This window comes from Podarcis erhardii (genome assembly GCF_964252035.2).
Source record: "Podarcis erhardii genome assembly, chromosome: 15".
Taxonomy (NCBI): Eukaryota; Metazoa; Chordata; class Lepidosauria; order Squamata; family Lacertidae; genus Podarcis; species Podarcis erhardii.
Window position 1 is genome coordinate 10,237,610 of NC_138505.1, and position 14,114 is coordinate 10,251,723.

Consider the following 14,114-nt stretch of genomic DNA (forward strand, 5'->3'; position numbering starts at 1 on the left):
GATCGCGTCCTTAGTGAGTTCACAGCCAGGACGGCCTCTGAACCTAGAGCATCTTGGCTCACAGCTCACCCTCATGGGTGTCACGAGGGAGGGGCAAAAAGGCGCAGGCCAAGCCCCCCTGAACCAAATGAACCAGAAGCCCCAAATCCCCATCTTGCATTAGAGAGAGAGAGAGAGAGAGAGAGAGAGAGAGAGGGAGAGATTCTAGCACTGGTAGAACCTGAGATATGAAATGAAAAGTTACAGGCCCTGTTCTTATTTTTTCCGCAAGAAATTAGCCTGCTCCCCCTCTTTCATCTTGCTCGCCCCCACTGGCAAAAACTCACGCGGACCCCCACTTTTCCAAGCGACGCTGGGGAACCTGCGTCCCTCGAGATGTGCTCGATTCCAGCTCTCAGCTGCCAGCACAATCGACGGTCAGGGACGATGGGAGTTGTAGTCCGTCAACATCCACAGAGCGAAAAGCTCTCCATCTCTGGTTTAAATCGTTGCGCCACATGGCTCTTTAACCTACCCGTCAAGCTTCACTCTCTCTGCTTCAGATTAGCAGTTGTGCCCTCCATGCCATTCATCTGCCACCAGCCTACCTCCATGCCAACCCTCGGCAGTTTTATTTGCACCGCTGACTCACCCACTCTTGCCACACCCCTTCCGCGGGCAATGGGCCTCCCCCTGGCTTCCCTTTCTAGGTCAAGACACCCTGTATGAAATCAAGGGGCCCACAACACTACAGTGGCAATAAAGATAAGCTAATCAGTAGGCAGACGGTTCCACTGCTTGCCCAAGTGCTTTTTGAGAACGTTCCAAAATCAAATCTCTGCAAAGATCTCGCCTGATTTCTTACAGGTGACGATCAGTCATATTCCGGCTTCGAGGCCAGATGGCATCTGTCTACAGAGAGCCACACACTGCTCATCCCTCCTCCACACTCCTGTGAGTGTGATTATGTGGTCCCTGACTGGTTGGGACATGTGTCTGGGACAGCGATGATGCAGCTGTGGCCCTCCAGAAGTTGCTGGACCACAACTCCCACCCTCTCTTCCCACCAGCCCTGCAAGGTGGGGCTAGCTAGCCCATTACTTCTGGGGTGTATCATTTTGAGGTAAACAATAATTACTCCTGGAGTAAACAATATCTAGCGAGATATGCACAAACTTACCTGTTTTCTCTCCCTAAAAGCTAAACAAACACACACACTAAATAGCACCTACAGTGTCCCTCAACACCCTTCCCCAACCTGGTGCCCTCCCTTCACCCCCTCACGATTAGCCAATGGCACCAACACCATCGAGAAGGCACCGGCTTCCTCCATCCTTGCCTTACACCTCTATTATGTGACCCTGATTGATTAGGACATGTGTCAAGAAGAGGGTTGAGGCCGCCCCGATGTTTCTGGACTCCGACTCCCATCATCCCTGACCACTGGCCATGCTGGCTGGGGCTGATGGGAGCTAGAGTCCAGAATCTGGAAGGCCGCAGACTCCCAAACATCTGCTCTATAACTTCTCTGCTGTACATCTGTATTATCCTTACCCTAGCATCCGAATAATCCAATTTCAACGAATATTTCAGAACAAAGCAAGTAAGATGTTAATACAGTGGTGCCTCGCAAGACGAAAAGAATCCGTTCCGTGAGTCTCTTCGTCTAGCGGTTTTTTCGTCTTGCGAAGCAAGCCCATTGACGGCTTAGCGGATTAGCGTTATTAGCGCTATTAGCGGCTTTTAGCGGCTTAGAAAAAGGGGGGGGAGGGGAAAAACCCGCAGGAACTCGCATGACATTTTCGTCTTGCAAAGCAAGCCCATAGGAAATTCGTTTTGCGAAGCACCTCCAAAACGGAAAACTCTTTCGTCTAGCGAGTTTTCCGTCTTGCGAGGCATTCGTCTTGCGGGGCACCACTGTATTGTTTTGTTTTGCCCAACCTGCTGAAGAGTCCATAACGGGGCACCACATCACCTGGAATTGGGGTTTTTCCTGCCTTCTGCCTAATAACAGCGGATCACCATTCTGCCACTAGGTCTGAAGATGGCTCACCTTCTTCCTCTGCTGTCTCTTGCAAACACCCACACCCCGGATGTGTAGTGTCATAAATTGAGTGAAACATCTCGTTCACTGGAGCAACCACACAATTTGTTAAGTTATACTTTCCCATTATCTATTTATTTACTTGCGGTATTTTTATCCTTTTTAGAGGTAAGAATCTAAGAAGAGCACTGTTGGATGAGGCCAAAGGCCAATAACAACAACAACAGAGAAGAAGAAGAGTTTGGATTTGATATCCCGCTTTATCACTACCCAAAGGAGTCTCAAAGCGGCTAACATTCTCCATTCCCTTCCTCCCCCACAAGAAACACTCTGTGGGGTGAGTGGGGCTGAGAGACTTCAGAGAAGTGTGACTGGCCCAAGGTCACCCAGCAGCTGCATGTGGAGGAGCGGGGAAGCGAACCCGGTTCCCCAGATTACAAGTCTACCTCTCTTAACCACTACACCACACTGGCTCTCCAGTAGTAGTAGTAGTAGTAATAATAATAATAATAATAATAATAATAATAATAATAACTGCAGCTGCTCACTGTCTGTGCATCAGCCTCAACCCAAACAATGTTCTTCATGCCACTGAAGCTACATGAACATGAAAAGATTATGTTCCCTATCTGTTAAGGAAAGTACTATGTGTTCCAGAATTGAATGAGCCTGCCAATTATTTCAGTCAATAGTCCTGCCCTTGAGCTTGTGTTAATTCTACTCAAAGCACACGTTCTGAAATCTGTCATCACAACCCCTTGGAGCCATGCATTTCAGTGGGTCTATACCAGGGGTGGCCAACTCCCAAGAAACTGCGATCTACTCACAGTTAAAAACAGTGAGCAGATCGCAGTGATCTACCCCCATTTTTTTCGGGATTCAGGATTGAGCTTTTTTTTAAGAAGGAAGGCCTGGTTGTTTGGGATCAGGCCTATGTTCTTGAGCTTTCTTAGGGGAGCCAAAGTTTTTCAGCTTCTTTGGGGAGAGCCAGTGATCTACCACAAACATCCAGTGATCTACCAGTTGGACATGCCTGGTCTATACTAAGCAGAACTTAAACATAACAGCGAAGAACAGGAATCTGTTTAAAGACAATTATGAAAAATGTTGGTCTGAAATTAAAAGGGATCTAGATGTATGGTCAAGATTGAAACTCTCCTTCTCAGGACGTATTGCTGTTATCAAGATGAATGTATTGCCAAAAATGTTGTTTTTGTTTCAAACTTTGCAGATAGTGGATAAAATGGAGTGTTTTGGGAGGTGGCAGCGAGATATTTCCAAATTTGTCTGGCAGGGCAAAAAGCCCAGAATCAAGTTTAAGATATTAACTGATGCTAAAGAAAGAGGGGGCTTTGCCCTGCCAGACTTAAAGTTGTACTATGAAACAGCAGCTTTCTGCTGGTTGAAAGATTGGCTACTTCTTGAAAACACTGATGTTTTAGATTTGGAAGGATTCAATAATGCGTTTGGTTGGCATGCATATCTGTGGTATGACAAGGTTAAAATACACAAGGCTTTCAAGAATCATGTTGTCAGAAAAGCAGTGTTTAATGTCTGGTTAAAATATAAGGACTTATTGGAAAATAAGACCCCAAGGTGGTTATCACCAATGGAGGCTAAGGCCCCGAAAAGACTCAATATGGAGGCCAAATGGCCGAAATATTGGGAAATAATAGAAAAAGATGGAGACAATTGGAGGTTGCAGAGTTTGGAGAAACTAAAGGGGAAAGTGCGAGATTGGTTACATTATGCTCAGATCAAAGAAGCTTTTAAGTCAGATAAAAAAATAGGATTCCAGGTGGAAAAATCAAAGTTAGAAACAGAACTGTTAGAACCCAGCTCTAAGATACTTTCAAGAATGTATAACTTGCTGCTAAAATGGAATACACAGGATGAAACGGTCAAATCAGCTATGATAAAATGGGCACAGGACATAGGGTACAACATCATGTTTGCTGACTGGGAAAAGTTATGGACCACAGGTTTGAGATTTACGGCATGTAATGCCTTAAAAGAAAATATTATGAAAATGATATATAGGTGGTACATGACTCCAGTCAAGCTTGCAAAGATATACCATCTGTCTGACAATAAATGTTGGAAGTGTAAAGAAGCTGAAGGAACATTCTTTCACCTCTGGTGGACTTGCCCTAGAGTGAAGGCTTTCTGGGAAATGATATATAATGAGATGAAAAAGGTATTTAAGTATACCTTCCCTAAGAAACCAGAAGCCTTTCCCTTAGGCATTGTCGGCCAGAGTGTGCAAAAGAAGGATCGAACCTTTTTTATGTATGCTACAACAGCAGCAAGGATACTCATTGCTAAATGCTGGAAAACTCAAGATTTACCCACACTGAAAGATTGGCAGATGCAACTGATGGACTATACGGAGTGTCAGCATCGCCCTTGAGCCAGTGTACCAACTGGACTCAAGCACTACAGCCCCGACTGGGCTAGGCGAGCTGGGTAGCACTGCCAGAGACCTCCTTTCCCACAGGAACAGGTCACAGCGCTGTGGACTCACAGCTTGGAGCTGAGAGCACCGGATTCACTGTCTCAATAATACAGTCGTTGCGCAGCAGCGTTTTGCAGAGTCTTGCAGAGTATAAACTACTCGGAGAGCAGCTCTGTAAAGTATCTTCCTTTTATTCTGTAACTACAACTATGATACAAAACTATATACAGAGCTAAATATTCTGAGCATAAATCAATGCTATATTCTGAGTGCCTGCAGCTGCTCTTAGCAGCAACCTTATCTATAAACACGATCTCTTGCACTCTCTCTCCGACACACTGACTGACTCTCACACACACAGATATTCACTCACTTGACTAATTAAGTAGAGAGCAGTACATTGCTCCTCCTCTCTGTAGAGTCAGCAGAGACCTCAGGAGATGATCAGGAGATTCTTGGGTATGGGAGGGGTGAAATCTCCTCATGGAGCTGGCTGAGATGACTGGCAGAATCCGAGACCTGGGAGAAGAACTGGTGGAGGAGGATTGGAAGAAATTTAAGGATTATCTACAAAAACATTGTAAATTGTATGAATGTTAAGAAAGATGTAAGATCTGTAATAACACGGCTCCAACAAATTAGTAACAAGGAATATAAATTTGAACGTAATTGAAAGAAAAGACAAATTTTGGATAATTAGTATTTTATAATTAAGTTTCAATAAGAGAGTTGTTAAATTGCAAAATTTGAGATATTAATAGTGGAAATTTTTATTATATAAACTAAACTAAGTTAATAATTTGCTGGCAAAATTTATGAGTTTAGAAAGCAGGAACAAGAGGTGTGAGGAAGTCCAAGGAAATGTACGAAATGTGGATATTGGAAAATGTTATGTTATTATGTGCTTTTATTGTTAAACAAAATCTAATAAATATTATTATATATATATATATATATATATATATATACACACACACACACACACACACACTAAGCAGAACTTAGCAGACTTGCACCACTTACAACTATTGATAATTATCACTCTTATAAACCACATTACTGTCAAAAATGCATTATTACTGTAAGGATTCCGCAAGTGCATCCCAGTCTACAAGGGGGTGTCTTGACCTAAGACAACCGACACCGTGAAACAGCCGCAGGGATCGCGTCCTTAGTGAGTTCACAGCCAGGACGGCCTCTGAACCTAGAGCATCTTGGCTCACAGCTCACCCTCATGGGTGTCACGAGGGAGGGGCAAAAAGGCGCAGGCCAAGCCCCCCTGAACCAAATGAACCAGAAGCCCCAAATCCCCATCTTGCATTAAAAAGAGAAAGAGAGAGAGAGAGAGAGAGAGAGATTCTAGCACTGGTAGAACCTGAGATATGAAATGAAAAGTTACAGGCCCTGTTCTTATTTTTTCCGCAAGAAATTAGCCTGCTCCCCCTCTTTCATCTTACTCGACCCCACTGGCAAAAACTCACACAGACCCCCACTTTTCCAAGCGATGCTGGGGAACCTGCGTCCCTCGAGATGTGCTCGATTCCAGCTCTCAGCCGCCAGCACAATCGACGGTCAGGGACGATGGGAGTTGTAGTCCGTCAACATCCACAGAGCGAAAAGCTCTCCATCTCTGGTTTAAATCGTTGCGCCACATGGCTCTTTAACCTACCCGTCAAGCTTCGCTCTCTCTCCTTCAGATTGGCAGTTGTGCCCTCCGTGCCATTCATCCACCACCTGCCTACCTCCATGCCAACCCTCAGCAGTTTTATTTGCATCGCTGACTCACCCACTCTTGCCACACCCCTTCCGCGGGCAATGGGCCTCCCCCTGGCTTCCTTTTCTTGGTCAAGACACCCTGTATCCAACTATGCTCAAATTGACAAAGAGGCGCTTGCAATTGTGGCAGGAATCAAAAAGTTCCATGATTATGTGTAGTTGTCATTTCTCCATTGAAACGGACCACAAACCACTGTTCCCTCCAAAATGTATCCTTTCTAGCTAGTTCCCTGTCCCTATAAATGTAGCTCTCCCCTCCTCAAGTTTCAGTCTTGTTGCGTTAATAAAGAAGTGTTACTAGAGAACTGTCTCCAGCATATTCTGTCAAGAGAGAGCTGAAATCACAAACCCCACGTCACAACAGCAATAAAGATAAGCTAATCAGTAGGCAGACGGTTCCACGGCTTGCCCAAGTGCTTTTTGAGAACGTTCCAAAATCAAATCTCTGCAAAGATCTTGCCTGACTTCTTGCAGGAGGTGACGATCAGTCATATTCCGGCTTCGAGGCCAGATGGCATCTGTCTACGGAGAGCCACACACTGCTCATCCCTCCTCCACACCCCTGTGAGTGTGATTATGTGGTCCCTGACTGGTTGGGACATGTGTCTGGGACAGTGATGATGCAGCTGTGGCCCTCCAGAAGTTGCTGGACCACAACTCCCACCCTCTCTTCCCACCAGCCCTGCAAGGTGGGGCTAGCTAGCCCATTACTTCTGGGGTGTATCATTTTGAGGTAAACAATAATTACTCCCGGAGTACACAATATTTAGCGAGATATGCACCAACTTACGTATGGCGCATGGAATTGTATTCAATGATTGTATCAGGTGATTTAGACGTGTCTGGTTTTATTTATTAATTTGTCACATTTATATCACCCTTTCCAAGGAAACACACTGAATATTTAGTTCAAATTATATCTGGACAAGTGAGGATGGAAGGAATTGATTTATAGATATGGAATATAACATTAAAGGGAACTGTGTGTGTAAAAAAGGGGGGAAAGGGGAGGGGAAGCTCTATTTTGCAAAAGGTTTACAATGGAAACTTGAGCTGACTCTGAATAACAATAACGCTAAGACGACTTGGAATTTAAATTATGGTAATTGAAACTAAAACTGCTCATTTATCTTCAGTCAGACGGAAGAACGAAAGGAGCCTGCGAACTTGCCAAGGTCCTCTGCAGTTCGACAGACCACTCTTCTTCCCAGACTGAGAGGAAAAATGGCGAAAACAGGATATTTATTGGGAATGCGTGGTTTTTGCAGTTGTTATTAAAGTTGCAAAACAACAAAGGACAGAGGGAGGGAGAAATTTCTGGAACAACAATGGGATTTCAGCTCTGCCCAAGGCATGATGGAGAACAGCACGAAGTGGGAAAAGACAGACATAAAATTTTACAAGGACAGAAAGAAACACCATGGACAGAATAATTGCCACACACAGGAAGAACAGGAATATAGTTTGAGTGTTCCACCTGTAGTTTCATTAATCATTTAATGTGTGAACACGATTAGAAGTTATGAATACTGCAGTTGTTGTATAAGCAGGGACGTCCAACAGGTCAGTCGCGATCTACTGGTAGACGACTGGGAGGTATTGGTAGATCTCGCCAGGTCCCTTTCCATTCCAAATCTATTTGTAATTTAGAATCCGGCCCCGCCCTCCATTGTTGCATGATCTGCAGAACGAAAGACGGATCTCCCAAAAAATGGGGCTTTGATCTGCACCTCCAAAAACTGGCAGTTTTTAATTCTGTGAGTAGATCACAGTCTCTTGGGAGTTGGCCACCCCTGGTAGAAGGGATTATTATTATGACCGCAATGGAATAGGAATTAATAAGATGTTGGAACGCAGAAATGAAGCAAATAATCAAGCCATCAATTCTAGCACCTTATCTAAATTACAGTCCTTCTTCCGCTTACTTATCCTTCTGGTTATGTAAACTTCAGGATACATAAGCAGCAAACTCAGAAGTATATTTCCGGGTTTTTGCTGCGTGCACATGCGAAGAAGCGCTTTACCATTCTGCGCACGTGCACAGAAGCAGTGCCTCCGGTTGCGGAAACCTCAGAATCCGACCAGAGCTCCAGAACGGATCCCGTCCACAACCGGTGGTACCACAGTATCTAATACGGTATGTGAACTATTGGTATTAATAATTGACTTATAAATTGGTATTGTTATAATGAGGCTATTATTGGATGTAACTGAAAACTAATCAAAATTATTATCAAGATGGGTTGAACTAACTTTATCACCAAACTGGCTCATGTTGTAAGGGAAAGACGTGTGCTGAAATTCGTTCCTTAGGGGATGTTGAACTTGGAACAGGTTCCTTGGAACGAGCTTCCTGAGCTGAGGAATCGATTTCTAGGGGGCATTTGGAAAACCGCGTGTAATTCAGGCTTCAAAAAACAATCACAGTGTTGAAACACCTTAATGAGGAAAGGCTAAAGCTTATGCTTTCTTTGTTTTCTTAGGTTAGCACTCAAGTGCCCCGTGGCAACATGGCATTCAGAGACACCCCCTTGGCTAAGGCCTCCTGCTCCCCCTCCATTTTTATTTAAGGTATTTTGGCTTTTGTTGTCATTGTTGTCACGGTCACTCAGCCTAACCTAACCTCATGGGGCTGTAGTGAGGATATACAGTGGTACCTTGGTTCTCAAACGTAATCCGTTCCAGAAGACCGTTCGAGTTCCGAAACATTCGAAAACCGAGGCGCAAAGGGCTGTCTGCAAATTCAACTGAGAAAATTCAAAAACACACAGCGGAACTTCTGAGGCGCATTTGAAAACGGAAGCATTTACTTCCAGGTTTTTGGCGTTCGGGTTCTGAAACAGAGGCGTTCGAGAACCGAGGTACCACTGTAATAGGGAGTTCGAGAACCGAACTCCCTGTAATAGGCGTTCGAGAACCGAGGTACCACTGTAATAGGAAGGCAAGGCATTTGTAATAGCAAATAAAGTACAATTAAACCTCTGACCACAGAGCAATCTTGGGATTCCAGAGATCTGGAGTCACATCCAAACCACAGACTGGTACGAGGAACTGGTTCCAGACTGTAATTCCCCATTGCTTCCTCATCTCCGGGGAAACTAACTGTTACATCCGCCTCCTCTTTTTTGCAGGGTGTGAGGTGGCTGGCAGATGGGAACAAGCTTACCTGGTGCTTGAGAGACAAGGCAGCACCCATCATTGGCTCCAAGGGCTGTGGCAGAATCCAGAGCCCCCACCCTCCAGCTGAGAGGGCTGTGTCCAATTAAGGCATATACGATATGGTACGGTACAATACAATAATCTTTATCGTCATTGTCCCATACAGAACAACGAAATTGAAAAATCTACACAAGACATTCCAAAACCAACAAGCCTACTATACGATATGATATACGATAAACGATATCTTTATTGTCATTGTCCCATGCAGAACAATGAAATTGAAAAACTTATGAAAAACTACTACAAAACTACATAAAACATTCCCAGCTATCCCAGCCTGGTTAGCCCTCTAAATACTCTGATACCCCATTTTAAAATACAATATACTCCCAAAGAGACTCCTTGCACTGAGTTTAAAACCAAAATCGCATTTGGGTAGAAACTGTTTCTCAAGCGGCTAGTCCTAGTCTTTATAACCCTGTCCCTTCTTCCAGAAGGCAGAAGCTGAAAGAGGTCATTTCCGGGGTGCGCACTATCCTGCGCTATCTCTGCAGCTTTCTTATGGCACCTGAAAGCATAGATTTGATCCGAGGTGGGAAGAGTGCACCCAGTTATTCTCTCTGCAGTCTTTACAACCCTGGACAGCATTGTTTTTCCCCTGACCATGCAGCTGCCAAACCACACACACAGACCATCAGTTGATATGCTCTCCACAGTACAATGGTAAAATGCCATCAGCAGGTCCTTTGAGAGATTGTTTTTCCAGAGGATTCTCAAAAAATATAACCTCTGCTGGAATCCGTTGAACGGAAAACGTTCGGAAGCCAAGGCGCAGCTTCCGATTGGCTGCAAGAAGCTCCTGCAGCCGGGGGGCCGCTAGGGGCGCATTGGAAGATGGCTGACAATACCATCTCTCTGGCTTACACGAGGTAATTAAGAGGCTGATATGGGAGTATGCAGCCTCCCTTTGTCACCCCAGGGAATGGGGAAACACTGCCTTCACCTGCGGTTGCCGATAAATCACCCCCGAGTTCGAAAGATGCAGGGGGTGAGGGCACTAGGCGCACAGCCCTTGTGTGGGTTTATGGCTCTCCCGGACGCTGTCTCTGATCGCGCGCCTGGTTGCAGCAGCTCAAAATAAACAATTAGAGAGCAGCAAATGCACATGTCTCGAGTGAAGAACGGGAGTTTAGACTGCTATGTGAAGTGACCTCTGTGAAGTTGAGCGACGGGCTGGATCCAAAAGGAAAATATATCAAGAAGAAGACACATCAAAGCTGTTGGTATGTTGGAATGGGACAGAAAGCGGGGGGGGGGGGCTTTTCTTTTTATCTTTTTTATGTGATTACCTAACAATCCCCCCAGAAGAAACATTGTACAAATTAATTATAAGCGGGATGATTAAGAACTGTGTGGAAATGAATTACTAACCAAAGACATGGTCTGTGGAATATCTGGAAAGGAATGAAAGGCTTTTGGAATGACACAGTTTATAAAAAGAGACTCGCCAGAGGTAGGCTTTGTTGCAAGATTTACGATCGAGGGGGAGGAGGCCAACCGCTTCGTCATCATATTGGACTCTGAGTATGACCTGCCAGAACCCCCTAAGAAGATTGAGGAGAGAGTGACAGGCCTGCGAAGATTAATGGGCAGACGTTAAGATTGTTTTGTACAGAAGTGTTGAAATGGCGTCTGTCTGTTTGAATATAGCTCTTGGAGAAATGAAAAATCCACACAGGACTATAATACGTTTGTTTTCAACTCGCTTGTGGAGACTATCAGAAAGGAAAAATATACGGTAACAACAAGAAGATGAGGAAAACCATAGAGAAGAATGGATAGAAATGTGAATATTATTTGGACAGAACTGTGAACATCAAAGCAGCAGCAAGAGAGATGATTGGATCCCTTTCTGAGCTCAAAGCATGGGTACCCCCAACAAAAATTTAAAAATTTGACTCTGTAATTTGGAATTAATGTGATTTGATTGGTTTGTTAAGAAAAATTATATCAAAAAAAGAAGCTCCTGCAGCCAATTGGAAGCTACGTTGGACATTCAGGTTCCAAAGAACGTTCACAAACCGGAACACTCGTTTCCGGGTTTGCGGCATTCAGGAGCCAAATGTCCCAAATCGCAAGGCGTTTGGCTTCCGATGTACGAATGTATTAGAAGTGTAGACAGTCATGGCTTCCCCAAGGAATTCTGGGAGACGCAGTTTGTTAAGGGTGCTGAGAGCTGTTAGGAGACACCCCTTATTCCCCTTCCAGAACTACAATTGTGGTTTAAAGCAGAGCGTTCCAAACTTTTCACTTTGGCGACCCAATTTTTAGACACGCATCGTTGTGCAATGCGGTCATCCAGTTTTACTAGCAAACCAGGGGTTAAACTAGCCCCTTTCCAGCCCCGGGAGGAGCATGGGGAGCATTTGCACGACACAACCGCACACTGCAGCCGACACACTAACATGTCACGACACACGGTTTGGAAAACTCTGGTTTAAACAGGGAGTCCCTCTTTGCGGGAATTATGGACGCACATTAAGCAGCCGACATCCTCTACGCTCCCGCAAACCAATCAGAGAACACGTAGTCTGGAAGTAGGTCCACAGCTCTTCCTCCTGGCAACGTGTGTCCCAAATTGCTGGTTGTTTCCACGTAAGGTAGGCCGCACCCCAGCCTAGGCAAGATAAGGCCACAGCTAAGGGTGCCAAAGGGAGAGGTCCAGTGCCAAGGGCCTTCTGGCGGTTCCCTCAGTGCGAGAAGCCAAGTTACAGGGAACCAGGCAGAGGGCTTTCTCGGTAGTGGCACCCGCCCTGTGGAACGCCCTCCCACCAGATGTCAAAGAGAAGAACAACTACCAGACTTTTCGAAGACATCTGAAGGCAGCCCTGTTTAGGGAAGCTTTTAATGTTTAATAGGTTATTGTATTTTAAGATTCTGTTGGAAGCCGCCCAGAGTGGCTGGGGAAACCCAACCAGACTGGCGGGATATAAATAATACATTATTATTATCATAGATGTCACGTACAGATAGGGAACCCAGATGTTTCACTCAATTTATGATACTACACATCCGGGGTGTGGGTGTGCACAAGAGACAGCGGAGGAGGAAGGTGAGCCATCTTCAGACCTAGTGGCAGAATGGTGACCCACTGTTATTAGGCAGAAGGAAAAATAGCTTTGCTCACAGCAGGAACTATAATTTTCAAGACAACCATTTGCCAGGAGATTCTTGTCACATTTCCAGACATGGGTGGCGCTATGGTGTAAACCACTGAGACTCTTGGGCTTGCCAGACTGAACGTTGGCGGTTCGAATCCCCGTGACAGAGTGAGCTCCCATTGCTCTGTCCCAGCTCCTGCGAACCTAGCAATTTGAAAGCACACCAGTGCAAGTAGATAAATAGATACCGCTACGGAGGGGAAGATAAACAGCGTTTCCGTGCGCTCTGGTTTCCGTCACGGTGTTGCGTTGCACCGGAAGCAGGTTAGCCATGCTGGCCACATGACCTGGAAAGCTGTCTGTGGACAAACGCCGGCTCCCTCGGCATGAAAGCGAGATGAGCGCCGCAACCCCATTGTCGCCTTTGACTGGACTTAACCATCCAGGGGTCCTTACCTTTCACCTGCCACATCTCACTTTACTGGAAGACAGCTTTTATTCTCACTTCTCTTTCGTGACCTGGACTTTGTACCTCGACCCACAAATATAACTGTGCCTATTTTACGATTAAGAAGATCAAACCTATCCATTCTGAAGGAAATCAGCCCTGAGTGCTCACTGGAAGGACAGATCCTGAAGCTGAGGCTCCAATACTTTGGCCACCTCATGAGAAGAGAAGACTCCCTGGAAAAGACCCTGATGTTGGGAAAGATGGAGGGCACAAGGAGAAGGGGACGACAGGGGATGAGATGGCTGGACGGTGTTCTCAAAGCTACCAGCATGAGTTTGACCAAACTGCGGGAGGCAGTGGAAGACAGGAGTGCCTGGCGTGCTTTGGTCCATGGGGTCACAAAGAGTCGGACACGACTAAATGGCTAAACAACAACAACATCTTACGATTTCCTTTCGCATCTTAGGGACTCTGTTCTGGATTTGTGTAGGGTTTACTCCTGACCCTTTTCTTCTCCTGAAAATATCCCACAAGGCAGCGGAGGTTTAGGATCGGAGGTTTCCTTCTCTGAGATAGGCTCCCTTCCCAGGTGGACGAGCCCAATCTGCCCCTCACTTCCCTCAGCAGCATGTGAAGAAATCCCCTTCTTGACCCAATCCTGGTCTCGTCCGCTCCATCCGCCAGAGCCTGTCTTTGCATGCCGGGGAAGCCCCTCACTCACCAAGGATTTGAGACCCATTGGCTCCCAGGACTTCCGGGTTGGCGCCTCCGGCAATGGCGGAGCTCCTCCGATCGGGAGGAACTTGCTCCGTGGAAAGTAGGGTCTGAACCGCCATGGTGAAGGCGGAGACCCACTGAAATCACAGGTGGAAGAAGCCTGTGAACCTGGGATTCGGCTGGCACCTTTTGTGCCTCCCCTGCTCACGGGGAAACCCTGTTGTGGGGATCCGGAGCGACGTGGGATGAGCGGCGCGGTGCTTTGAATCGACTGCTTCTTTCACGGAGTGAAGCCGCATTGCTGTTGCCGGAGAGCGCTGACTTTTTCCTGTGGACAATTGAACTTTAAACAACAACCCGTGAGTAGAA

The 14,114-nt window shown here is 45.8% G+C and overlaps 1 protein-coding gene across 3 annotated transcripts in view; it reads right to left on the reverse strand.

Moving 5' to 3' along the window:
• LOC309329887 (lysosomal acid glucosylceramidase-like) overlaps positions 1–14,114 on the reverse strand; it is a 42,554-nt gene that overhangs the window by 21,080 nt on the left and 7,360 nt on the right. The window contains exon 1 of one of the 3 annotated variants that reach the window (XM_081841089.1): positions 6,148–6,226. The exons of 1 other annotated variant lie outside the window; for it this stretch is intronic. The gene's annotated coding sequence lies outside the window, so the exon portion shown is untranslated. Of the gene's footprint in view, positions 1–514; positions 622–6,147; positions 6,227–14,114 lie in introns of those variants that run through there. One more of the 3 variants, XM_081841088.1, reaches the window with a different exon arrangement.